Source organism: Chamaea fasciata, unplaced genomic scaffold (genome assembly GCF_029207755.1).
Source record: "Chamaea fasciata isolate MVZ Bird 193981 ecotype frontalis unplaced genomic scaffold, bChaFas1.0.hap1 SCAF_7, whole genome shotgun sequence".
Classification (NCBI taxonomy): domain Eukaryota; kingdom Metazoa; phylum Chordata; class Aves; order Passeriformes; family Sylviidae; genus Chamaea; species Chamaea fasciata.
Window position 1 is genome coordinate 10,260,051 of NW_027094092.1, and position 8,324 is coordinate 10,268,374.

General features: G+C 52.4%; 2 pseudogenes; both read right to left on the bottom strand.

The window, feature by feature from the left end:
• Nucleotides 1-627: 627 nt before the first annotated feature.
• Nucleotides 628-2,062, bottom strand: LOC136291629 (uncharacterized; annotated as a pseudogene).
• A 1,595-nt stretch (nt 2,063-3,657) lies between these two features.
• LOC136291630 (NACHT, LRR and PYD domains-containing protein 12-like) lies at nt 3,658-7,071 on the bottom strand (annotated as a pseudogene).
• Between the last annotated feature and the right edge of the window lie 1,253 nt (nt 7,072-8,324).

An 8,324-nucleotide genomic window follows, 5' to 3' on the forward strand; every position in this document is an offset into this window, starting at 1 on the left:
GTAAAGGGTATTGTTTCACAGAAGTGATTTTGCTGAATGGTAGTGAAGGAGCTGTTTGAAGCAGCCTGATGTTAAGGCTAGGTGCTCCAAAAGACCACAGAAAGCCCTCGGAGTCTTCCCATTGTCTCCCAGCAAGTATATCCATCCCTAACAAACTGTCAGGAATGTTTCCAATGACCATTTGGACAGCTATTGGGTTGTCTTCCCCAGGCAGTATGAGTTTTACTAGAGCGATACTCATAGACTCTGTAGTTCCTAGGGCATTTAAAATACAACATTGTTTTCTGCTGGGGACAACCCCACACTTCTGGGCATGTGTGATTTTCAATGCACTGATCTGGGCCCCTGTGTCCACAACAAAAGTTATTAATACTTGTTTGGGGCCAACTGTTGCTGTAATCAATAGGTCTCCTGTTCTCGGGTCCTTCATGAGCTTCCTCAAAAACATCCAGTCTCCGTTTCTTTGCTCACTATCAAGAAATGGAGTTTCTAGTTTAAAGGAGGTTGGTGTGTTTCACTTCCCTGAAGCAGGGAGGGAGCTTGCTGTGTCTCATTGTTTAAGACTTGTGTTAGAGAATGTTGTGGCTTGTTGCCCAAGGCATGTGGAAGAGGAGGTGCACTGGGTTGTCAGTTGGATGGTTCCAATACAATAGGTTTGGGACAGGGCCAATTAGAAATTATTTTAGCTGATTTATCATAAGGCAATTTGTCCATTACTTCTCGTGGCACTCCCCTTTTCAGCCCTAGCAACTACAGCTGCTGCCAGTTGGAAACTTGTTTTCCCTTTTCTGGTTTTTCATTAGGAGAGGCAAGCCTGACTCCTCTGGGTTTTTCTGGTTTGTCTTCTGAGTACTTCACTGGTCCATATTTTCTACTGTAACTTATTAACTCCTCTGCTACCTCACTCCATGTCCAGACTTTATGACTGCTGTTATATTGTGTGCTAGGAGTTGTAAAAGGTGAGGAGTCAGTGGAGTCAGTGGAATCAGTTTGATCTCTTGTATGTCCAAGAAATCTTTCAAGTCTATCTACCAGAGAGATAGATGCTATTGTTTTTTGAAGAAGAATTGCTGTTGGTTTAAGAGACTCTGGCAAACCTCGCATTAGGGGGGGTCATAATCTCAGGTTTGATAGGCTATTGCATTGGTGTCTCATAGTCAAAGATTAATTTTCTTTCATGTATCATTTGCAAGCATGCAGCTTTGTCTGTGTTTTCTAGGAGTCGATCTGAGGTGCTGACTATTGCCAGAGGGTCACCCCTCTCAAGGGGGTTTAACCCCCCTGCCCAGTAAGCTGCACGCTGTGTCAGGGACCATGGAGCACGTGTATTTCCTGTAGTTAAAAAAACTCCATGTCCCCAATAGCTACTTGCTTCTTGTTCACTTAATTTAATTTGGTCGCCCCCTGTGAGGGAAACTCTAAAAACATACTCCGTCTCTGATTCACTAGGGAGGCGGGAATATTCTTTCTTTAATTTAGCTAATTCAGTGGCCATGTATGGTATTTCTTTGGTGGTTATGTGGGCATCATAATACTCTTCATTTATATAATTATATTCTGTTTTAATGAGAGGTCTCAAGTTGGAGCAACAGTGTTCCCCACAATTTTGCATGTGTACTAATTCTTTCTGAGGGTATATTTGTTGAAACTTGTATATCTCCTTTCCTTCTATTTCTGTGGGTGAATCTGCAGATTTTAAGTTTTTACTTCGCTCTTCTGCAAGGGAAATCTGCAGCAAATAATTCTGATTTCTTTCCTGTTCTAATTGTTTTTGCAAAGCTTCTACCAAATTTAGCAGGGATTCTATTACTGCTTTTTCTTCACTTATCCATTCAAAACGGGTTTCTATGACTGCTGAGAGACAGGCCCCCAAAACTGAGCAAAGAATGGTTTTATTTCTGCCCAGTTTGTATCTAGCATCATGTTGCAAAGAATATATTCTATCTACAATGTTTTCAAAATTAGACCAATTATTCTGTGCCCACCCTTCTCTGTCTGGAGAAGGTCTAGCTCCATGTTTCGCTAGCAAAGCATAAAATGCATCCTTATGTTTTTCACTCATTTTGTGAAGGGACCAAAACCACTCTCTGGGAGGTATTCTTGAAGTTACACCAAAGGCACAGCTAAAACTGTGTTTCCCTTCGCTTCCCTGGAATGGGCAAGGAGACCAAAACTGCCTGGGAGGTACTCCTTAATTACAAGTAGTTGTCTCCTCAACTACACCAAGCAGCTCAAAACACACAAAAAACCCCCAACTACAGTCCCATCTTTTGCACAATGAGATCTTTTTGTGAAATCCTGATGACAGGGAGTGCTATACACCTGGGTGTACACAGTTTGCGGGAATTTTCTCTCGCCCCCCTTGCTTTCTAACAGCGCTCACCGAAGTGACGTGCTAGGTGCAGCTGAGGCGAGGGTCCTTCCCCTTTTACAAACTATATAAAACCCGCAACCTCTCTGTCTATCAAGATCCTGTCCATGACGCCAATTTAATGTCAGGGTCCGCAAATATATGCAGGGAACCTGATGGTTCATTTTAGGGATCTCAAGGCGCAAAAGACACAGGAGGGGACAACTCAGTTTACTAAATCAAAAATGAACCTTTATTTAGTGCCAACAAATCTGATAGTGGGGATTTGAAGGGAAATAAAGGAGAGCAAGAAAAGAGAAGGAGGGGGTGGGTTATAGCTACCAACGGAGAGACGAAATCCTTGTGGTCCGGCCAATAGATCCGTCTTCCTTCGTGGGGAGATCTCAAAGTCTTTGGTTAACTCAGGGGTCCTTATAGTCCTCTCTGAAGCGAAAGGCAGGTGGCCAAAAGGTGGGGGAAATCATTACAGTGTGTTCGCTTTGAGAACTCAGAACAGGTCAGCCGTCAGCAGGTACAGTGTTGACCAGAACAGGTCAGCAGGCAAAGTCAATTCACTGTGACTTGCCCATTGTTTCTGCTCAGGTTCTGATGTTCCAATAGAAATGCGTGCTGGGTTTTTCCATTGAACACACCTGCAGGCAGCACTTGGCCAACATCCCACCTCAGCCAGGCCAGAACTCCTGTGTTGAGATTTTAGAGTCCCTTTTAGGGATTTCAGTCTCTGTCCTTGACGATGGTCGTGAGGCAGATGAGGGATCTTCGAACCATCTCTTACAGGCTGTGTCCCCTGGAAGTGGTGGCCCTGCCCACAGAGGTCACCCCTCCCTGTCCAGTGCTGCAGGAAAACACCTCCTGTGTAGGGATTTTCTTGGATTTCAGTGTGAATTTCCCTTTTTTGTTATTAAAACTCAAATTGGTCGGAGACTCTGTCCCAGGTCTTGGACCTCTCTCTGCATCTAGCATCTCTATACCGGGTATATCAGTCATCCCTCGGGGATGGGAGGCAGGGACTGGATGCACAGACACACTCTTGAGCACATTTGCATGATGGGGAAGAGTACTGGGAGATTGCTGGGATTGTCTGCAGGGTGTTTATTGGGCACTGCCAAATCCACACAACGGTTCCCAGCAACTTGTAAGAGAAAAGGGAGAAGGCAGGACCCGGACCCCTCTTCACAGATGCAGCGGGATCTCGTCCATGTGCCCCACAGGTGGGGCAGGCTCGGACCCAGTGGCAGCACTGAGAGCTGGGCTGGGAATGGCTCTCGTTGTTGGAAAGACTTTTCCTAAAGGAAGCGATGTCTCCTGAAGGAGAGGAGTGCCTTCCTGCCCCCCGGCAGGACCCTGCGGTGGCAGGGCAGCCAGGCCATGGCCCCTGCCTGTGGCACCTCATACTTCAAGAGGTTCCCGATCTTCAGGTCAGGCTGCAGTTCCCGGAGGGTGTCCAGTTCCTGCAGCAGAGCCTGGCTGAAGCCGTCTGTGCTCAACCAAGCACGGAGAATAGGAGAAGGTGTTAGAGCTTGTGTGGAGTGAGGTACTAAACCAGCAGGGATGCCTGTGCAGCCCAGCCTATCCCGCAGCCTCTGCTCCCCAGCTCAGGGAATGCTGGGCATGGAAGGGGCCATGGTAGGGCCCTCAGCCCAGGCTCCGCAGCCGGCAGGTGGGATGCTGGAGCTGCCGGCAGAGCTGCAGGACGCTGTGGGCTCCTAGCTCGTTGTCACTCAGGTCCAAGCAGGTGAGACAGGGTGCCTGCAGCAGCTGCGTGGCCAGGGCTGGGCAGCAGGCACCCAACAGCTGGCAGCTCCCTAGCCTGTGGGAGCCAGGAGAACAGGGAAGGAGGGATTTGGCCTCTGCTTGCTGAGCTGCTGCAGGTGGGAAGGAGAAAGCTCTGGCTAGGAAGGAGGGAGCTCTGGCCCATCTCACAGCCCCTTTCCCGCAGTGTCTGAAGCGGGCAGGCACAGTGCTGGAGCACAGTGCTCCACGCCGGCATCACGCAGCCCCTCGCTGCAGGACAAGTCCAGCTCCTCCAGGCACGTGTCGATGCTCAGCACAGCGGCAAGGTCCTCGCAGCAGGCGCTGGTGATGCTGGAATAGCGCTGCCTGATGGGAACCCCCGGGAAAGACCCTCAGAGCCTCCCGAGTGTCCTCATTGCCCTCCCACCATGGTGGCAGTCCCCACCCTAGTGCCATACCCTTGCAGATCCTTGGCCTGGAAGAGTGGGACACAGGCACGGTGCCACCCCCCTGGGGTCCCTTTGTGGCACGTCCCCAGTTCCCAGGTCAGAGATGGCCATGGGATGCCAGGGGTTCTCACAGCAGGATGTGCAGGCAGCAGCCCGGAGTCCACAGGCCCTGACAGGGAGGCGCACGCCACTGTCACCCAGCGAGCTGTCACCCAGCTCCAGACGGGCCAGGCCAGGGTGCTCCACCAGCAGCGCTGCCGGCTCCGCACAGGAGCTCTCGGATAGCTGGCACCACTGTAGCCTGTGGGAGAGCACGGAGAACGGGGGCTCAGCACACCTCACCCGTCCTGGCTGCTCACCTGCTCTCCAAACCTGAGGGACAACACCCACCCTCAGCTAAACAGGGTCTTGCCAGTGTCCCCAGGGAGTAGCGGGGCAGCACCAAGCCACTCACCCACTGCACCGTGGTTTGGGTGCCCCCACCCAGAGTCCAGATCCCAGCCCTGGTGAGGGCTCCACATGCATCTCTCACCGGAGCCCCTGCAGGGCACTGTCCCGGTGCTGCAGAGCCCGGCAGAGCAGGTGGATGGGGCAGGGCAGCTCCTCCCGCCGCCGCCGCTCGATGAGGCCATTGGGATGTGCTCCGGCTGCCGAGACTCCAGAGCTGCAGGGGAACAGAGCCGCGGGGCACGGGCAGCCCTCGGCGGTGCCGGGAGCTCCAGGCTCCAACACCGGCACACAACCCCCCAACCCGAGCAGAACCTCCAGCGCACGGGAGGGCTCCTCCGGAGGGCCCTTGGTGGTTTTGGAGATGTGAAGGGCTTCAAGCATTGCTGCTGGAAGCAGCTGGGAGACAGATGTGAGGCCAATCACAGAGTGCACTTAACATTCCAGCATCAGGGATTTCTCTTGATGAAAGAAAAGGGGGGCAGGAAGCCAGAGTGAGAGCTGGGCACAGGGGGGTCTGGCCAGGTGGAGCCAAGAAGCTCCATCACCTTCAATCTCACAGTGGGCAGTGAATGGAGGAGCCCATGTGTTCCTTATTCTCCCCAGGAGTTAGAAAATCCTCTGCTGAGGAACTAAACACCCAGAGAAAGGCTAAGCTGGTGTTTGGGAGGGAGGAGCTGAATCATCCTTTGTGGCAGAGGAAGAGAAATCTTTGCCCTTTTGAGTCATTCAAGCGAGGAGGAGTAGGACTAACCGAGGCACTGATGCAGCATCCAGCTGTGCCTGAGGATCATTCCAGTGAAAGGGGCATCCCTGGAGGGTGACACAGCCCAGCTCAGCCCAGTGCTGGATGCAGAAGGAAAGAGCCATCTGGTCGTACAGGGTCAGCTTGGTGTCTCGCAAGTCCAGGTCGGTGAAATGAGCCAAGGCACTTTGTGCGAAGCTCTTCTCGTTGGTGTCGAACAAGAAGTGCAAAGTGTCCATCTCTGAAACCTTCAGTGCTTGGCCAGGGTGGGAGAGGTCTTTGTGCCTCCCCTGAAGCCACAGCAGCAGCTCTTCCCTGGCTCGTGGTGACATTCAGCACCCAATGGTTTTGTCCATGTACTCTATGGCTTTCTGGCTGAGCAGAGCAAAGAGGAATCTCCGTGTGTCGTTCAAATCCTTTCTGGACTTGTTGTAGATTTCTAAGAATTGTTTTACATCCTTCTCAACCCCCCACCCCCCCACCCCCCCCAAGCTGCTCCCGAAGCTGTGTGATCTCACAGGGTGAAAACTTAGGTTTGGGGTTTTGGTATATAGTAGTGTGTGGAGGCCATGATGGAGGATTCAGGGTGTTGTCTGAGTCTTTCTTCTTCACCCTCTGCTTCCTTATTCTTACTGGATTTGGGTGGTTTTCTCTAATTGGGTGAAAGATGTGTGCATGGCAGACCTCAAATGGTCATTACTGGGTGAGAAGCATAAATAATATAGGTGTCACTTTGGTATTGGGCAGTTATCTTATAAATAGCCTTGGTGAAAGTTAGAAGGTCTCAATTTTGTCTCGTTTCTTTAACTGCCAAGTTGGAACTGAGTAAGACTTCCTGAGACTGTAAATGCTGTAAATAGATAAGATATAATAAACGACCAAGACTGAACCCAACTCTACATTTCCTGTGTCTTTCATCCTGTCCTCGGCAGAGATAAAGCAGGCAGAACTGTAACAGCTTTGTAGAAGACACAAATAGTCAGTGAAGAAGACATAGTCAACCTCTCAAGGAAGAGTGTCCCTTCTCTCCAATCCACCACCAGCTTCCTGACCATGGTTGTCTTCCCCATCCCCGGGGCCCCCACCAGCACCACGACCTGCGGGGTTTGCCCGTCTCTGCCAGGTTCAAACAGCGCCGTGGTGCTGGCGGTGGCTGCTCCGATGCCGGCACTGCCACATCCCTGGCCGGTTCCCAGGGCTCCATCCTTGGCTCCGTGCTTGCTCCCAGGCTCCCTGGTGATGGTCAGGGTGGTGAAGGGGCTGTGGAAGGATGGGCTCTCCCTGGGACAGCTGCCCAGCTCCCTGTCCTGGTGGGACTCCCGCATCATGTGCTCTCGGCTGTCCCACCTGTGCCCTGTGCCCATGAGGAGCAGGGTCAGTGCCCAGCCCAGACAACTTCTCCTCCAGCCCAGCCATGCTCCTGACACACCAGCAGCCACTTATTTCCATACTCAGTGCTTTCCTAAGTCTGCCTGGGCCACTCAGGACACCATTTGTGAGCATTTGGGGACTCCTTGGTCAGTTGGGCATTTTTCTTCAAGCTCCTGATCCTGATCTATCCACTCTTGTTTGATCATCCTCATCCACCTGGAACAAATGCAACTCCCCAGGGCTACCTGCAGCCTCTGACTCATGCTCCAGGGTACAAAGGCATTGTCCCTGCTCTCCAGAAGACAGATCTCACCAGAGACATCCTTAATCCCCATCCCAAGATGAAAGAATGTGCCCAGCTGGCTGCTGGAAAGTGCTGAGAGCACTGGCTGAGTTCTAAGGTCACTTCCAACCCAAACCATTCTGTGATTTTAAACAACACATTTATCGAGGCATTACAAGCCCATGTAATTGACTGCAGGGATGAGCTGCATGGACAGAGCTGGTGAGCCTGACCTCAGCAGAGCTTCTCTTTGGAGTGCCCAGGACTGAACTCAGAGCTCAGGCCCGAGCAGGGAACCCCGCATGGCTACGACGATGTCCTGGTTGTGCCGCAGGAGGCCCCCTCTGCCAGCTCTGGGGACATCTCCCAGGGAGTGTCAGGACACAGGTGGATCTGTGTCCTCCCCACAGGTAAGAGGACTCACAGCTGCCCTGTCCCCTCTGCACAGGCACTTCCTGGCAGGGTTTGGCTGTGGGGATGGGCAGGGAATCAGCAGCAGATCCGTGGGTGCTGTGGTCAGATCCCAGGCGGGGTCTGTCAGGGGGAACACGGAGCTGCCTGCCCCCTCAGGCACCTTTCTGTGCTGTCCCCAAGGTGGGATCTGTTCCCCTCCAGGTCCCCCAGGAGCAGCCAGAGAGCCCTCAGAACATCCCCCAGCACACATGGACTATGATGATGTTGGCAGCAGAGCCCTGGGGACGTTTCCATGAGGATGGCCTCGCCATGTGGCAGCCTTGGGGACATTGTGTGGCAGTGTGGTGGGGGGCCCTGCCCCCAGGAAGTGGTGGCCTTGCCCACAAAGGTCACCCCTCCCAGTGCAGCGCTGCAGGAAAACAGCTCCTGTGTAGGGATTTTCTTTGATTTCAGTGTGAATTTCCCTTTTTCCTATTAAAACCCAGACTGGTCAGAGACTCACTCCCAGGC